We start from the raw sequence: 7,500 nt of genomic DNA, 5'->3' as shown, positions 1-7,500 counted from the left end.
TTTTTTCATATTATACTTATGTACCAGGGAAAGGATGATTGACTTCAACAATTATCTAAATTAACTTGCCTAAACCTCAAAGAACTCTGAAACACAACACAAACACAAAGCACACTCAGCAAGTTAAGCCTACCTGTTCACATAGCACAAGGAGTCTCAGAGTTACAGATGCTTAGCCCATAAGGCAGCAAACATTCTTGTTATAGGTGACTCTGCTGTAAGACATACAAATGTGGCTCTTACCATGCTGAGCAATAAGAGTGATAGTACCAGGCTGAGCAATGAGAGTGATGGTACCAGGCTGAGCAATGAGAGTGATGGTACCATGCTAAGCAATGAGAGTGATGGTACCATGCTGAGCAATGAGAGTGATGGTACCAGGCTGAGCAATGAGAGTGATGGTACCATGCTGAGCAATGAGAGTGATGGTACCATGCTGAGCAATAAGAGTGATGGTACCAGGCTGAGCAATGAGAGTGATGGTACCAGGCTGAGCAATGAGAGTGATGGTACCATGCTGAGCAATGAGAGTGATGGTACCAGGCTGAGCAATGAGAGTGATGGTACCAGGCTGAGCAATGAGAGTGATGGTACCAGGCTGAGCAATGAGAGTGATGGTACCAGGCTGAGCAGTGAGAGTGATGGTACCATGCTGAGCAATGAGAGTGATGGTACCAGGCTGAGCAATGAGAGTGATGGTACCAGGCTGAGCAATGAGAGTGATGGTACCAGGCTGAGCAATGACAGTGATGGTACCATGCTGAGCAATGAGAGTGATGGTACCAGGCTGAGCAATGACAGTGATGGTCAGCTGCTTGTCTAGTGCCAGGATCCATCAGATCACACATGCACTCAAGTCCTTGAACAAGAAGTACAATTATGACTCTGTCATAGATCGTGCCAGTGTCAATGACTTGAGGTGTACCTCCATGGACTATATTAAGAGAGAGACATGATGGAATTCTCAGACTTTGTGTCCCAGAAAATTATGAACACAGCATTGAGCAGCATTCTACCTTCTCCAAGGATGATGTTAGTATATGAGCAAAAAATAATTAATCTCAATAACTGGCTTAGTTTTTGGCGTCATTCATAGAGATCCAATATTTGTCAGCAAGGGAGGATATGATCGACAGACCATGCAGAGGGTGGTCTGCACCTGTCCCCTCTAGGGTTTCCATTGCTGACAAATACACTGTCCACCCCATAGTGCCTTTTTAGGCAATAAGAACCTGATAAACCTACCACCATGATGAAATAAGCACAGGAAAATATGAAGGTGTTACTAATCAATGCTAGGAGCCTACAGAAGAAACTCCACTCCTACAAGTCCTTTTCACCCCAGACGACATTGCCATTTGTGTTATGAATGAGGCATGATTTAAAATAGTGGAGAGCATATAATAGAAGAACAATTGGCTAGTTACATGCATGTACCCATTAAGAAACTAGTGGTGATGTCATCCTTTTTGACTTGAGTGTTGTGCGGGTGTGTCTTAGTTCATGAAGTTCAAAAGGGATGAGTTTTAGTTGAAGGTCACATTTCTGATGATGTCTTTGTAAGCAAATTAAACCACTTAACTTTGACTTTGTGTTTTGGATAAGTAAAAGTGTTTTTAGAGTTCCTGTGATTGGCTGACTAGCTGACTAGCTGGTTGTTCTTCTGTTACTGGATTTTGTTTCTACCAGTTTTGGAAACTTGCTTGTGTTTGGTTTTGAATAGTGGAGGGTATATTTAGACCACTACTATGCAGTAGGGGAGAAAAGGTGAGGGGCTTCAATCTACATCCAGACCAGACTTATATCAAGGCTGGTAAAGCAGCATGATCCACTAGTGCTTTTTTGTGTCCAAATAACCATCCAAAAGGGTCCTGTACCATATATTAACTAGTTACAAAACTCTCTCTATTACAAAAGAAAGCCACAAGGCCTATCTACAGGAACTAGAAGCACTCAGTATTAAACCCAATACCATTTTTGTAGGTGATCTAAACTATCCAACTATTAACTAGGAAACCTACATCATTACTAGCGCACAAGCACAGAGTTTCCTGGATTTTGTGAATACAAATGCCCTGGAACAATTAGAGTATCCACAAGGGGAAATAACATCTTGGATCTTTGTCTTTTGTAATATGGGAGCATCTTGCACCATAAATTGCATATCTTTATTACTTGTGAGGTCTGACCACATAGCAGTCTCCTTTGAAATAAAAATGAAACTAGATATTCGTTCCACCCAAGACACCTTTAGAAACTTCTTTAAGACAAACTACCTACTCCTAAGTGATACACTAGCAAGCTTCAAATACCTACCAAACCCAGTTAACTCCATTAAATATGCAGAAATGTGCACCACTACACTATACCAGCATGTAAAACAACTGCACAGATGCAGCTGTATTTCATAAGAGCAAGTGCAGGGCAAATCCAGAAATAAATCCACATAGTGGAACCACAATATCAACAAGCTTTATAATAAAGGGAAAGTAATTTTGACCAACAGTAAGAAGAGTAATTCCCAGAATGTTAGATGGATTGTCAGAGAAATAAATAACTCAGGAGCTTAATAAAATCCACCAAAGCCAAATCTGAGGCTAAAATAACTACCCAACTCAAGCCAAAACAATGACAAGGAATTTTTTAGTTTTGTTTGTACTCTCAAAAGAACAATGCAGCAGTGCACTGAGCTGAATGTGAATGATGTTACCAACACTGAAACTGAAGCTATACGGAACCTACTGCCCAATAAATTTAGCTCTAACATTACACCTTTCTCACCTTTGTCTGTCCCTCAAGATACACTTGAAACTGGCTTGCCTCAGCTATCCCATGAGACCATGTCCTAAAAGTGCTATCAAAAGCTACAAATGCTGCATCAGTGGGTCATGACAATATTCCTGGATGCATCTTAAATAGCATGCGATAGCCACACAACTAACAACACTATTTAATCTCAGTCTCCATAAAGGTTTTATACCAAAAGGATAGAGAACAGCTACAGTCATTCCCCTGCATAAAGGAGGACCTTCCACAGACACTGGCAATTCCAGACCCATAAGGCTGACCAGCGTCATATGCAAAGCCATGGAAAGACTAATCAGTAAAGACATAAGATACCGCTAAACACTGAACCCATCTCAGTTTTGATTCATCAAGGGCAGGTCATGCCTACTCAACCTGGTGGATTTTTTTTAAAAAAGTCACCAAAGCAATGAATGAAGACAAACTGATACATACCACGTACCTCAACCTGGCCAAAGCTTTTGACCCAATTCCCTACTCAGGCATAGTAGAAAAGCTATATAAACCAGGAATAAACCTCTGTATTACCCACTGGATTGCCAACTGGTTCACCTGCATGATGTCAAATAGGAGAAATTACCTCCACAAAGAGACCAATCACCAGTGGAGTCCACCAGAGTTATGTGCTTGGACCTCTCCTGTTTGGTATCTACTTTTCTGAAGTAAAAGTCAATACTAAAGGGCTCTGGCTGACTAAGTTAGCAAAAGACTGCAAGCTGGGAGCAGCTTTTGAATCCCCCAAATGAGTTAGCCATCCTGCAGGAAGGTTTGTTCCAAAAAAAATAACTGGTGCCAAAATCATGGACTGTCGAGGAATGCTAAAAAATGCATTATTATATCCTTTTGAAGTCATATACCCCAGGAGCTACCAAAGTGACAATAAGCCTTTAACAGCTGACCCATATATTCAGGTTTGGAAACTTATGTAGACAATGACCTAACCTTTGGCCAACATGTGTCCTTTGTGGTAAGAAAATCCTTCTATATTGCACAGCTTATAAGCAAAGGGATTGCCTGTAGATCTGGGGATGTCATTACTCCCTTTTACGCAGTCATCATTAGGCCATCATTAAATGTAACGCCCCCCATTGGTATGTATCTGTCCAGATACATGCAACAACTAGAACACCCACAGAGATACCTTACTAAAAGGGTACAAAGCCTAAACAACATGTCCTACATGGACCAACTCAAAGCCCTGTCACTATACTTAGTATCTTTTAGACTGCTAAAAGCTGACCTGTGTCTGGTTTGAAAGACATTTCTTAATCTAATAATGATGGATTTACTGCACATCAGCAAGTCAAATGGCATCAGAAATACCCATTCTTGGGATCTAAACCTTTTCTTCAATATCAACACAATGGTTTGGCTTGACAGGTATATCTCAAAGAGCCAAAATGAAGATAGAAGTCACAAATGGCAGACCAGAGGTTGTTTGTCCACTAAAATTTGATTTATTAATTCACAGGTATAAGCACTTTCATCCCAATCACATCACATAAGGAACTTCATCAGATACAAGCTTTTAGAATTTAAAAATCAAATAAATAGACTTGGATAGGTGACATCACTTCCTATACCACATTTAAAGGGAAACTCACAAAAGGGATATTTCATTAGTGTCTAGATGCAGCCATAAGACATAATAAACATAAAATACAGCAATGTATGCAGAGGTAAAATGCACAAAGCATATAGAAATATAAAATTGTCTCAAAGTAGTATAAAAAAGCAGTTATTATATTATTATGTTGTGTCCACACCCCACCATCATGAAATAGTCTTTGTATACATTCTTCTTATTTTAGGGACATTAATTTAATGTTTTATGAATTTTGAAACATGTTATGTATTAGTTATCCTATTTATCAGGCTCAAAGACTATTTTATGGTGGTGGGGTGTGGACACAACATAACAATATAATAACTGTTTTTTTATGCTACTTTGAGACAATTTTATATTTCTATGTGCTTTGTGCATTTTACTTCTGCATATATTGCTGTATTTTATGTTTGTTATGCCATAAGGCTGCATCTAGACACTAATGAAATATCCTGTTTGTGAGTTTCCCTTTAAATGTTGTATAGAAAGTGATGTCACATATCCAAGTCTATTTATTTAATTTTTAAATTCTAAAAGCTTGTATCTGATAAAGTCCATTATGTGATGTGATTGGGATGAAAGAGCTTATACCTGTGGATTAATAAATCTAATTTTTGTGGACATACAACCTCTGGTTTGCCATTTGTGATTACTGCCTTCATTTTGGTGTTTTTCTGGGTTTTGGTGGAATCTATATCTCAAAGAGGATACTGCTGCTCTGGAACAGACTTCTCATCCACATAAAACAAAGCCCATCCCTGTTCATATTCAAGTGCAACTGGGATCTATGGCTGGGTAACAGAAAATTTACCCCAGGACTGCCCCCATACTACTAATGGAAGAGGCAGCTCTTAAATGCTTTATCCCATGAATGGGTCCCCTCAAAGTATCTATGGTATGATCCTATTTATTATCTTTAGGGATAACAAATAGGTTCATAGGTTCATACTAGGCTATCTGCCCTAGGGCATTTATAAGCCTAGCCAGAATGTGTTTGGCTTTCACCACCCATTTTAAATTTATTTTGCTATGCCCTTTTTTGAGGTTAGTATACTGTGCCTCTGTCTAACAGTGACACAGAAGTGATACCCGGGGTAAACCTACGATCTCCCATCCACTCATCAAGATTCCTCTTGAAGAGAGTCAATGAGGGACTCTGCCTAACCTGGACTGGGATTTTATTCCAGAGTGAAGGGAGCCTCTGGGTTATGAATCTGTCCCTCCAGCATGTCCTATTTATTTCAGTGCTGAGGTTCAAGTCTCTCGAGCGCGTAGCTCAATGGGATTTGGATTTTCTGAGGTGCAGCATGTCCATTAATTCCGGGTTGGACATGGCTTTATACGTCAGGCACAGATCGCCTATGAACCGGTGGTATGCCACTGAGTAGAGCTGGAGTTTCTTTAACCGGGCAGCATATGGCATCTGTTTGATCCCTTTGTTCCTCTTGGTGAGGTACTTTTGGGGTCTTCCCAGTTGCTGCAGGTGTCTGTTAAGGTACATCCCAAAAGGGGCATTTTACTCAATTATGGGCCTGATGAGGGATGAGTAAAGAGGCACGATGACGTCCCCTGATCTAGATGTGAATCCCTTCATGATTAGGTGGGCTATATAAAATGTTTTTCTAACCACTTTGGCCACGTGGTTGTCAAATGAGAGATTGCTATCAACTTGGGTCCCCAGGTCCCTAATTACTTCTTCTGTACTTAATGGATTACCACCTATGTGGTAATTTGTGGGCACTTTGTTTTTGCCAAAGGGATGACTATACACTTTTGGCATTTAGCTTGAGGCCATGGCTCTGGCACCAGTTGTCTGTTTCTATGAGGCCCTTTTGGAGGATGCTTGTGTCAGCTGGAGAGTCGATTATGGCACCCAGTTTGCAGTCATCTGCAAACTTGGTCAGCCACAGTCCTTCCGTGTTGACCTGTACCTCCGAGAAATATATACCGAACAAGAGAGGTCCCAGGACTGAGCCTTGTGGGACACCACTTGTAACTGGTTTGGAGTCTGACATGGCTCCAGCAATTCTAACCATGTGGGTTCTGTCCTTGAGCCAGTTTGCAATCCATCTAGTGACATAGGGGCTTATATTTAAGCTGGTGAGCTTATCTATAATGCCCGAGTGGGGTATTGTATCAAAGGCTTTTGCAAGGACCAGGTAGGCTGTGTGGACCACCTTCCCTTGTCAATGGCCTTGGTGACTGTTTCAAAGAAATCAACCAGGTTTAAGAGGCAGGATCTGCCCTTAACAAAGCCGAACTGGGTAGGATCCAGTGTTTGTAGGTCCCCAATATCTTTATTTATGAGGTCCATGATGATCCTTTCCATAGCTTTGCAGACCAAGCTAGTCAGGCTTATGGGGCGATAGTTTCCAGGATCCGTTGAGGCACCACCTTTGTGGAGAGGGACCACTGTTGCCATACGCCACTCTTTGGGCACATATCCTGTAGTAAGGCTGAGATTGAACAGTAGTTTTATGTTTGGGTTTAGCTCTTCTTGGAGTTCATGTAGGACGCAGCCCGGGACACCGTCTGGTCCCATTGATGCTGTGTTTTTTGCTTTGGAGAGGGCGGCTCTTACCTGAGCATCTGAGATGTCAGGGGGGCAGCACTCTGCTGGGATAGATATTTGCCCTTTTGGTGGGGAGGGGGGATTGTTTAATAACCATGGGATGGGTAAGGACAATCCTAACCAAATGGGATAGGTTAATTTGAGTGAAAAAGGGAAATTGGCAAGGCTTAAAATGGCCTACAGGGGCAGCTGGCTTAGTACTTACTAATAAACCTATGAACCTATTAATAATTATTCATAATTACTACTAATACTTGCATACTAATGACTACTAATACTAGGCTAATGACCACAAGGGCCTTTTTAAGCCTAGCCATGCATCCCAAATCTCTGACAAGTTCTGATACATTTGATAAGTGTAAGGAGGGGGTTGGGGGGGGTGAGACATTTACAAGCAGGGTCATGGGAGATGAACCATTTACAGGCTGACATAGGTGCCAAACTAGGGATACATTTCCTGTTTCCCATCCAATTGTCCAAGTTATACTTGAAGTGGTTAGAGAGGAACTCTGCTTCA

At 41.2% G+C, this 7,500-nt stretch overlaps 1 protein-coding gene across 1 annotated transcript in view; it reads left to right on the top strand.

Moving 5' to 3' along the window:
* Window positions 1-7,500, top strand: part of LOC122792286 (uromodulin-like) — a 360,676-nt gene that overhangs the window by 157,943 nt on the left and 195,233 nt on the right. The window lies entirely within an intron of this gene.

This window comes from Protopterus annectens, chromosome 1.part2, assembly GCF_019279795.1.
Source record: "Protopterus annectens isolate FY-2018-M chromosome 1.part2, PAN1.0, whole genome shotgun sequence".
In the NCBI taxonomy this organism is placed as follows: Eukaryota; Metazoa; Chordata; order Ceratodontiformes; family Protopteridae; genus Protopterus; species Protopterus annectens.
Note: the sequence above shows the minus strand (reverse complement) of the source record. Positions and strands in the feature narration are given on the sequence as shown.